The sequence below is a fragment of the Anas platyrhynchos genome, chromosome 4 (assembly GCF_047663525.1).
Source record: "Anas platyrhynchos isolate ZD024472 breed Pekin duck chromosome 4, IASCAAS_PekinDuck_T2T, whole genome shotgun sequence".
NCBI lineage: Eukaryota > Metazoa > Chordata > Aves > Anseriformes > Anatidae > Anas > Anas platyrhynchos.
In genome coordinates, this window is record NC_092590.1 from 61070471 (window position 1) to 61081048 (window position 10578).

Sequence of the window (10578 nt, forward strand, 5' to 3'; positions counted from 1 at the left end):
ACACTTTACCTTCTGGTCAGGCAGTTGATCTCTGTAGGTCCCTTAAAACTGAACTATTCTATTCTATTCTGTGCTGTGCTATATTTTCAAGATAAGATACTGAACCTTTCTTTACAGTTTCTGATTCCTAACCTTCCTATTTGCTTCTTTACCTGCGATCCTAAAACATGGAGGCAGGCTGCGCACAGCACAGTCCCTGATATAGGATTAGATTGTCTGGACTCTGTCCAGCAGAGGGTGGTGACAGACATCTGCCCAAAAAGCAATTAGTTGCAATGTGTTTGGAGAGACAAAATAATCCAGCGGCGATTTACCACCTCCAGGAAAGGGTTGCGTTAGAAATGGTGATGTTCACTGTGGATTTTTTTGTTTGTTTGTTTCAGGAAAAAGGAAATTTGTTAAATATTTTACAGTCTAACAAAGACAGCAATATATAGAAGTAATTAGCAGGGACATTTGAAGGGAAAACAGGGTCGCACCATTAGCCCCTACTAAAATGCATTGGAGTTGATGAATTATTTTAATGGGACAGAATGACAAAAAAGGGACTCTTTCACCTAAGCAGGGACAGCTGGTCCCTCTGACAAGGATGCATTGCTGTCTTGTTGAGTCTGCCAGCCAGCAAGGCTGAAATAATAGCACTGAGAGAGGTGTGAACATTCCCCGTTCACCTTAATTGAGAGCTAATAGGAAGTCTAATTATGAACACTCAGTATTAACTGTTTCACATCTGAAGACAGCCATCTGATCAGCTCCCCTCCGTCATGCCCAGGGAAGGTCTGCTTTGATTTTCCGGGCAGTTACACGTCCTGGTACTGTGATGTGGGCTGTGTCAAACCACATCCACGCAGCAGCTTTCACCACCGATGGGTTTTGGCCCTATTTCTGTTACCGAGCAAGGGGAGATTTGGACAAAACTGGGGCCTGGGGACCAAGCCACACGCTTTTCCAAAGCAGAGTTCCTCTCTCTCTGGAGGCTGCGGAACCAGGTGGCAGCCCTCCAGGACAAGCTGTACCTCTACAAGCATCTCCCCTTGTTGCAAACCGCAGCAGCCCCAGCATCACAAGGATTTGGGTTCATCCTGCTGCCTGTGGCCGGCCTCACAGCCCTGCCAGGGAGAGCCAGGGCTGCCGAGGGCTGTGGGAGTGGGGCTGCAGGCACACGCTGTCCCCACCGAACCATCTGCCAGCATTGGAAGCACGACAGGTGGGATTAGAGGATTTGGGCGACTAATTACAGAATTTACTTTCAAAGTGTTTGTGTGAGAGGGGGAGAGAGGAGGATTAACTTAATTGAAGAAATCTCTGGCAGGTATTTGAAAGGTGGTTGTAAAATGATTGTTTAATCTTGCACCTCACCTGCTTCTGAGAACAAGAGTGCTCGGATTGAAAAATGCCAACTGGATGGGGACTGGGTGGCTGGGGGACTGAGAATAAGGCTGTGGAGACGATCAAGGCATGTGAAGAATGCAAGGCAGCTAGCATTTGCTGGCTTTTGTGGGCTGCGTTCAGAGTGGAGACAAAATTCTGGTTCTGAAAGAGCTAGGGACCAGATCCTGCTTCCACCTGAAGCTGTGATCCAAGACGGAGCCCAAAGCCCCACACTGCACATCCTCAGTGCCACGTTCAGCAGCTGCCCTGGCCAAAGGTTAGCACTGGCACCGCTGCCATGGGCTGGGCCTGGTGCACAGGGTCCAGGTCCTGACGAGATTTCTCATCAGGAAAAAACAAAAGCAAACCAAAAAACCTATATGGGAGGGGAAAGAAGTCAGGAAAACAAGCTGAGAAAAAACAAAAGAACAAATACAAACTGAAAAGCCATGCCAAAACCAAAGCCCTTGGCCCCTCTGATCAAAACAACTTTGATCAATGCATCTATTCTCAGAAGCACCTTATTTTAGAAAGCAGCTAGCTTTCTAACAAATAAAGAATTGCTCTGTGGTTTCTTTCCAAAGCTCAAATTCAGCTTTCTAGAGTAAGATGAAAAGCTAATTTTCTTGAAGTTTAACATATTTGTGTAAGCATGTCAGGTGAAATAAATGACATTGATATTCAGTGTGTATATAGGTGGCACCAGCTCCCAAAACTCTATCTCTTTTTCATCTTACTGGAACATTAACTTATGCTCCTGAGGGCTATGCAGCATGCAGAGCGAGAGTGCAAACTTAAAGATAATTTATCATAGCTCTCTCCTGTGTATCACTCTCGTTCTCTAAACTTTTCCATATCAGAATAAAGAATAGAGGGAATTTACTTTTGCCTTAGCCGCCTCACACTGTACCTGCACAGGGTCTTATTCAAAACAAACGTTTGCATCCTTCACATTGACTTCTCAGCTGTGGTCTTGCATGTTCTCTTGATAAGTGGATGAGCAGGCATTGTAAGAACAGTGTCACAGGAAGCTTAACAACTGGTCTCTGGAAAAACTACAGCAACAGTAAAATATATGGAGAGCTGCAGTAAAGGCAGGGGAGTGGGAAAGAAGAAAGGAATTTATTGGGAAAGGCTGGTGGGAGCTGGTGGCAGAGACCAAAGAGCACCACGAGCACCACACTGCTCCTTCCACCAAATGACCATCAGCAACAGCTCTGGAAGGGCTTGGAACAGCTTTTTGTAAAGCATTTATATACTGAGCAGTGGGACAGAGGTGTTCTTCTACCACAGGTGTTATCTGAGTAAGCACAACAATTAATAAGAGAATAGAAATCTAATTTTAATAACAATGTGGAGCATGTAGCGCTGGCACCCAGTTTCCCTTTTTCACGTTGATATTGATGGATTACTCTGCATGAATTACTTAAGCTTATAATTTATCTTTCGAACACAGTTCAGTTTTGCAATTCGCACTTTGCAGAATGGGAAACTGAGCCACACAAAGGCTACATGGCTTTTTTCTTCCCAGACCATAGCTAAAAACTGTGCTATGTTACCTAAGCAGAGTAAAAATCTTTTTTTTTTTTTTTTTTTTCAGCTAAATGAAAAATCTGGGAGAACAATTCCAGAAATTGTAAGTCCATGGCCTAAGGACGGCACGGATTTGTTACTTTGCACTGGAAACAAATGTGTATTTGTTTTGAATTATTGCTGTCATTGGCCAGAATTGCTTTGTTTGTGAAGACAGCTACAAAATGGGTAATTTAAAGTGCATTGCCAGAAACCTATTGCAGTAAGAAATACTGAGTTGTAACTTGATAGGGGGGTGTTTAAATATTTATCAGAGGAACATGATAACAGGCACTCTCCTCCAAGACCTCTTTCCTCTTTTTTCCTCTTTCATATTTAAACTCTGAATAGGAGGCATAATGTTAGGAAAAGTCGTCACAAAACCAGGAAAACAGCTGCCAACTATTAACTACTTTTCTAATCTGCCTAAAGAGCATCCACTGACTGCCCTTGATGTATAGTTTGTTTCTTGTTTAGCTGTGTTGGGGAAGAGAAGATGTGCCTATCTTCTTCCAGGTACTGCAGCGAGTGAAGCCAGTGCACATTCCTAACATATCCACTGCAAAGATGTGTAAACAAATACATCTGCTTTGGTCCTCTAGCACAGTCCTGATGTGTTGTACTGCAAGGAAAAGGCCATCACTGAGCAGTGTAAAACCTGCTTTTTGTAGTGGCAGTTCACATTGCACAAGTTTATGACAATAATTATCCACAAATACTGGCACATTTATGCATGTGCAGCAGGCTTATGAGGCAGGAGCGTGGAGAAGAGAAGGGTAATGAAAAGATCCAGCAGGGATGATAGTTTTCATTGTCTTTTCATCTGTCATAAACAAATGGCATTTTTTTATATTCAAGGACCTTGGTGGTCTAGACCCTACATCCTGAACTAATCACTTCAGTTTGCTTTAACCATAGGTACATAAAAGGTGGTGATTTCCATGGTAAAACTGGCATAGACAAGCAAAGGGAACAGACTATGTCCTCACTCAGTCCTTTAAGTGGCTTTGTCACCCTTTCTGTCTGGTTTATTAAGAATAACGGTGTTGACCAAACCAAGAAAGAACCAGGTGTTTAGCATCTCTCTCTGCAGAGCACAGGGGTTGCAAGGAAGGCAACAGCCTCTCACCACCACAGCTGCTCTGAGCCAGCGGGTGAGGCCAGGTGCCTCACCAAGAACCCATGGGAGTCAATATTATATAATTATTTATCATTTAGATAGGAATTATTACAGGAATGTTCATGCATGCATTTGTTTTGCTTTCCTCCCTGTATTTCGTATAACATCAGCAGTGTGTTAACAAGGATCAGGCTGGGGCTTTTGTAGTTGCTCTTTGAGGAGCGGTGTTCTTAATGTCAGGATGATTTGCCAGAATAATAACCAGCAACCTTAGGAAGTAAAACCCAGGTCTTGGGATCTGAACGTACTCATCAGTATGCTCTTTTGTGCTAACGCTGACAAGAGAGCTATATATCTATGTATATAGAGCTGGCTTCGAGAACTCTCTTGGGACGAGTTAGGTTCATATCATCTACTGCTTAAAGTAAAAGTGGCAAATATATTACCACAATGTAAAAGGCAGCATTGCAGGTGATGTATGTGTACACCTTTAAAGCATCCCTGCTGTAGATGCTGCTCTTACAGGCATTTGACCTCCGAAGTGACAACAACCCATGGCACCTGAAGTCTGACTCGGGCTCCCTAAGTGCAGGCAGCAGTTCAAACCCCCCCCTGAGACTGCTCAGATGAAGATGGAGCATCGGCTGCTGCGGCCTGCCAGCTCAGACATGGTGTTCCTACACAAAGGGAGAGGTCCAGTGCAGCCTTTTCTCCCTTGGATGCCAAGCAGGTTTGTCTCGGAGGCTGCCGACCACTGTGGCCACCACCCTGAAATTGAGAGCGTTTTACTCAAGCCTGTGCACAGCATGAAATCTGGCAGGTGTCAGCTAAGTGGCTTCCTCTCTGGAGCTACATGGAGATGTGTAAACAGACAGCGGTAAATTTAACAGTGAGCTGACCGCAGAGACAATCGCTCATTCCCTCTTGCGTCCAAGTGCTCTGATCCTCCAGTCCTGAACAGTTTTTCTGTGGTAACTGAAAGATTATCACCCCTCTGACCATCTGAGGAAAACACTGAGGTTTAATTCACTGTCAGCTGAGATGAAGCCTATAGAAGCCAGCACAGAAAGTCCTGATGTGATGTCCTTGTCACGTCAAAAGATCTTGAAATAACAAAAGCAGTCAATCAGCGCAGAAGTTCGCAGGCTCAGCATTGCTTTAACATATGGCAAGATGGAGCACACATCTGAGGGAGGGAAGGGTTGTACCTGGTATTTTCCCCAGCCCACAGAGCGCAGCTGTGCCCATTTACTGCCTTTGGTTCACTAACACCTGGGGAGAGGACAGAAGCACAACTGCCATGTGCCTCAGGAAGAGGACAGCAAGGTAGTTCCTCCAGAGCAACACGACATTTGGGCCTTGGCAATGTTCTTGGGTTTTCATCCTCTCAGAAACTTGCCTCTGTGCCTCCCTTTTCCTTCTGCAGGACTTCCACCCTCAGGTCAGCCTGGATACTGCAGCTGCGGGGTGTCCTGTGCTCCGTGGCAGAACCAGCCGGAGCAGCAGGTAGGTCCTACATCTCCAGCAGAAGGTAGGGAGAGCTGTGCCTTACTTTGGGAAGGCTCCCCCGAGTTAGGGACAATGGTAGGAGGGCCCATATCTGAGCCACAGCCATTTCAGTTTTGAGAGAAGTGCAGCTACCAGCTCTGTATGCCTCCAAGCAGGATCATTCTCCCATGGGCATGAACATGAAATGCATTTTGAGATCCATGCTACTCACTCAGCCTTCAGAGAGGCTTACCTATTAATGTGAACAGGGTAGGAGGGGCTCTCTTTGCTGACCTACTCTGTATAAAATAAAATATAGGTGCTAAAGTGAGATGGCTGACTTTGCTATAAAGGTCCAAGTTTCTCTTCTCCCTTGTCTGATAAATGAGTGTCATCAGAGTTACTGTGCTCTCCCGAAGCAATTAGTCATTATTGGTCGATCAAAAGTATTTATCAAAACTTCAGGTGCGGTGCCATTGATCTTCATTTGGGTTGGAAGGGTTTTCTTGCTGGATTTTGGAGAAGGAATCCGTCAGTGGCACGGCCATCAAACAGAAGGCAGCAGGAATATCCTTGTCAAAGAGATGTATGACTATGCAGACACTCAGGAAGGTGCCAAAAAATGCAGCTCAGAAGCAGAGGTGGCTACTATCACCTGTCAAAGCTGATGGGGTTTTGAGCAGGAGAGGGAAGGAACAGTTAACCAACACATCTACATCAAGAACACCGTAGCCTACCTTAAAATGTGCACAGAGGAATTTTAATTAAAGGATTTGTACAGCTGTGGAATCCTGAAATCCTCTAAGTAATGTGCAAAGGCCTGAGACCTCCCTGGGAACGGCTCTTCAGTATTCGCAACCTTGAAAACCTACCGAGGAGTTATTCCAGCATGATGTATTTGATTCCCAGATACACGACCTGGATCAAAGTATTCTAAAGCATCATTGCAGAAGTTAAGGTATTGCATTCTTGAGCAGGAGATGTGGCTGAGAAGACACCCTGATGGCAGGTCTTGACCTTGTAAAATGCCTTTAGCGCCAGATAGAGGTTACCAGGTTTCAGAATACTTAAACTTACCTTCGAGGTTTTCTTGTGATCTAGATGGCTTGTGTCTGAACGTAGTGCAGAAACTGCCTTCATGTGTTAATCACTGCTTCCATATGTGAAATAGGTTAGTTTACTCAGGAGAGGCAGCCTTACTCCTTGAGACACCAGTTTTCTCTTGCTACTCAATAATTTAAATAAAATAAATTCATAGCTGAACTGGAAACGCAGAAGTATCACTGGGAATTGCATTTACAACTGCTGTCCTTCCTGGGGCAAGTACCACAGCAACAAAGCATCATACACCAACTTGTTTTGACCACGAAAAGAGCAGGCAAGTTTTTTTAATGAGTGTGTCTTTCCTCTCCTTTCCCACCCTTTTCTCCCCCTGCCCTTTTTTTTTTAAAGCTTAAAGGGGCCAATTTTTGACTTTTTTTTTTTTTCTTTTTTTTTTTTTTTTAATAGAAACAGATATAACTTCAAACTAATCTACTGAGTACAGTTGGGTTACTCTGGATTAACAGTGGTATAAATAACAGCAGAACTTGGCACGCTGTCTCCAAATTAATAAGCCTAAATGTTTTTCAACTAATGGAACGGCTTGAATATGATCAAACAAATTTTGCTTTTAGTCTGTGGAAGAAAAATGTGTTTGCTTGACCTGTAAAGCAAGTTATGCCAAATTTGATCATGAAACAATATTTATGAATAATTTTTAATGCACTGCAAACAACTGAAGTGGGAAATGCTGATATACTAGTGTAACTATGACTGTGGAAATGGAACTAATGTAATAACTAAAACGAATGGGCATAATGAAAGAAAAACCCCATGCCAGTTGGTAATTCCTTAAAATCGTGTGATTTTGAGCCTAACGGGGGTGGGTGGGGGGCTGCCAGAAGCTGCAGCATGTGGCAGGGCTCTTTGCTGACATTTGCAGAGCATTGTGTTGTGCCAGCACTGTTGCAAGAACTGTCTGAGAGCAAGCACATTGCAAAGTAACGAAGTTTGGAGCACGGTAAAGAAGAATTACACATGTGTGCCCATGTCCAGCACATTTCTATTGAACTTGGTGTAACAGCTGACATAAAAAATAGGGTCGGAACACTTTCCTAGTGACATACGTCCCATTCGTTCTGCTTGAAAATGAAGAAAAAAATCAGCTAAGGGCATGCGTTCTTCGCAGAGAGCATATATGATGGAGTGCTGACTCTGTATCTCTTAGAATGGTAGCAATTGTACAGCAAAGTAAAAATTGATAAATGCAGAGAGAAATGACTTCCACTGAGAGTGGTGTTTTGTTCTGTTTTTTAAGCATCCTTTTAATGTTGTTAATAGATCTTCTTAAAAATAAATTATTTAAGGAGGCTTATCTTGAAAACACTACCAGAATTATGACTAGAAAACATATGAATCGTTGCCGTTCCATAGCACGATTAATTTCCATTGCTGTGTTTGTGACCTACTTACATAGACCACAAACACTAATCTCAGTGGGTAATTAAAAGAGTGTAAATATCATTTGTCCAGTCCCCAATGATTTGTTTTAGAAATCCAAGGAGCTCTCTACAGTAAACTTGCAGATAAGAAATCCTCGGTTACGTATAGACTTTAATTATCCTACACCACTAATGATTCTTAATACTTGGTTTCATATTTTTCACTGAGAATAGTAGAAACTGTATTTAACATGCAATTAAATATTTTCACCTACAAATTTATTTCCCTGACTGTAGCATTCTGATGCAACAAAATGTGGATATGTTGTAGAAAACAGGCAGCTATATTTGTCTTTTACTTAGTATTGGATAAAATATGGGTAATTTTTTTTGTTGATGTGAGTGAGGTTTTCTTTTAAATTTACTCCTGGCCTTCTAAATTCAGGCATATATTTCAGTCACGGACCAAAAAAATGAGTTTCACAATCAAGAAAATATTTGGCTAAATGTCATCCCATTTCAGTGATAAAATAAAATTAGCAATTAGAAATAATATATATTATTCATATGAATAATGAATTGTATTTGGAGTCATAAAAATGGGAAGTGGTGATATAGATAGTAATACAAATAGAATGAATGTGACAAGCACAGAAAAAATGATAATAGAAACAAAAGACAAGGAAAAAATCCATGACAGTAGACAATAATTTTATAAAGTATAGTAAGAATGACCGAAATCCCAGCAACGCTCTAAGTTTGTAAGTAGACAAAATTTTTAATAATGATGAGGAAAGAGAAGGCATTATTTTTTGGGGGGAGGGGAGTTCTATTAGAAAGAAACTAGATGCCATACTTGTATAGCATGAAACACTTTTAAATCTACTAGTAAACTCTGAGTAAGTATAACCATGCTTACTTTTCTCCTTAGAAATCTCTTTGAGGTATTCCAAAGACAGACCTTGAGTTCTGCTGCTTTGTTTTTTAAATTATTTAGATAGAAAATTATTCAATATTCATTAACTATTTTATAAATAGTTCTGTGCATCAAATCTCCATGGTAGTAATGCTAAAATTATGGGGAAAACAGTATGTTTCAAGAAATATAAAGTTAACAGTGAAACATGCAAAGGCCTTCAATGTGAGAACTCAAAAAGGGTGTTAAGACAGTCTTTACTCATAGGTTAAATTATGAGTGTTTGGAAACAAACCTAGACAGCTAGGTCGAGGGGCTGCATGTGAGGTAGGTGTGTACACAAGCCGTCAGACCCATTCATGGAACCCTGTATTTGAAAGCCTTCTGCTCCTAAATCATGTAATTATTATAATATGAACTAATTTTTAGGCTCATCAAGGGGGCTGAAGAGTACATAAGCATTGGAGACTGTACAAGCTATCCCCAAGGGATACATCCGTCTCAGACACAGGTGAGGTCATACAGTCATAGCTATATCTGTGGGAAGCTTTTCTTTTAAATAAACACAAGATTTCATTCAAAAGTGGTATTAAATTAGTTTCAATTAGAAGTATTAGATTATTTTTTTATCTGATGTTTGTAGTTATTCTCATATATGCAAAACAGTTTATTTGCATAACATGACACACATGAAGCTACAGAAAACCCAGTGACCTGACATTCGTCTTTCCCTGATCCACTTTGTCTTCTTTAATATTTCTTTTGTCTCTTTTTTCCCTTTTTCTTTTCCTCCTTGATAGAAAAATTGTTCTTCCTTATCATTCTTTCATTATGCTTTCTTTTCTATTTCCCCATTTTCATTCCCAGGTTTTCTTATTCCTTTTTCTGATTTACTCCTACTTACTTGTTTCTTCATTTTTCCAAACTCCATCCTCTTCCATGAGGTAAAGATGGAAGCAGCAGTCATTTTAGGCTTGTGAATGGCCTACCTACAGGTTGACGTTTGCTTTGATAGGAGTGGCTGAGATTCCTGCTCTGTACAATCCCACAGAGAGTGTTTCTCCTGCAGTGGCTGTACACCAGTCCCCAGATGCAGGATGCGCTCTGCAGTTACCTGGTAAGTAAGCTGTGCTCCAGCGAGATGTCAGGGCCCTGTGGCCCAGCCCTGTCTCAATGGCAACATCACACCTTCTCCTCACAGTCTCCAGCATTTTCACTGTCTCCCTACTCTGTTTTGCCTGTCACGATAATTGTTGAGCAATCTCCCCGTCCTTATCTCAACCCTCAAGCCCTTTGCATCCTCTTTTCTCCCTGTTCCTCTTGGAGGAGGGGGAGTGAGAGAGCGGTTGTGGTGGAGCTCAGCTGCCCACCCGAGTAAAACCATCCCAGAAGCGCATGTTGAGAACTGCTTTGGAGAGCAGTTTTCCAAAGATGCCCAAGATGAGTTCCTGGAAGGTGCAAAGGGTGCAAAGGGCGCTTTAGTGAAACCTGGGGGAAAAAGGTAAGATCCAGGTAGTAGTATACGTAGACATAAGGTTCAGGTAGTACTAGTAGTATACGTTCTCTGCGCTTCTCACGAAATGGACACGTTGGGAACAGGAGTGGCAAGTAGTTTCTTTTTCAGGGAA

The 10578-nt window shown here is 42.2% G+C and overlaps 1 long non-coding RNA gene across 2 annotated transcripts; it reads left to right on the forward strand.

Annotated features, from left to right (window-relative positions):
* The first annotated feature begins 4460 nt into the window (after nucleotides 1-4460).
* Nucleotides 4461-7873, forward strand: LOC106017022 (uncharacterized). Of its 2 annotated transcripts, XR_003497268.3 has the most exons (4): nucleotides 4461-5389; nucleotides 5490-5569; nucleotides 6017-6929; nucleotides 7061-7873. It is a non-coding gene; the product is annotated as an uncharacterized lncRNA (long non-coding RNA). The 2 variants fall into 2 exon arrangements; XR_011809223.1 differs by lacking the exon at nucleotides 4461-5389 and having other exon boundaries at nucleotides 5403-5569.
* Nucleotides 7874-10578: the final 2705 nt, after the last annotated feature.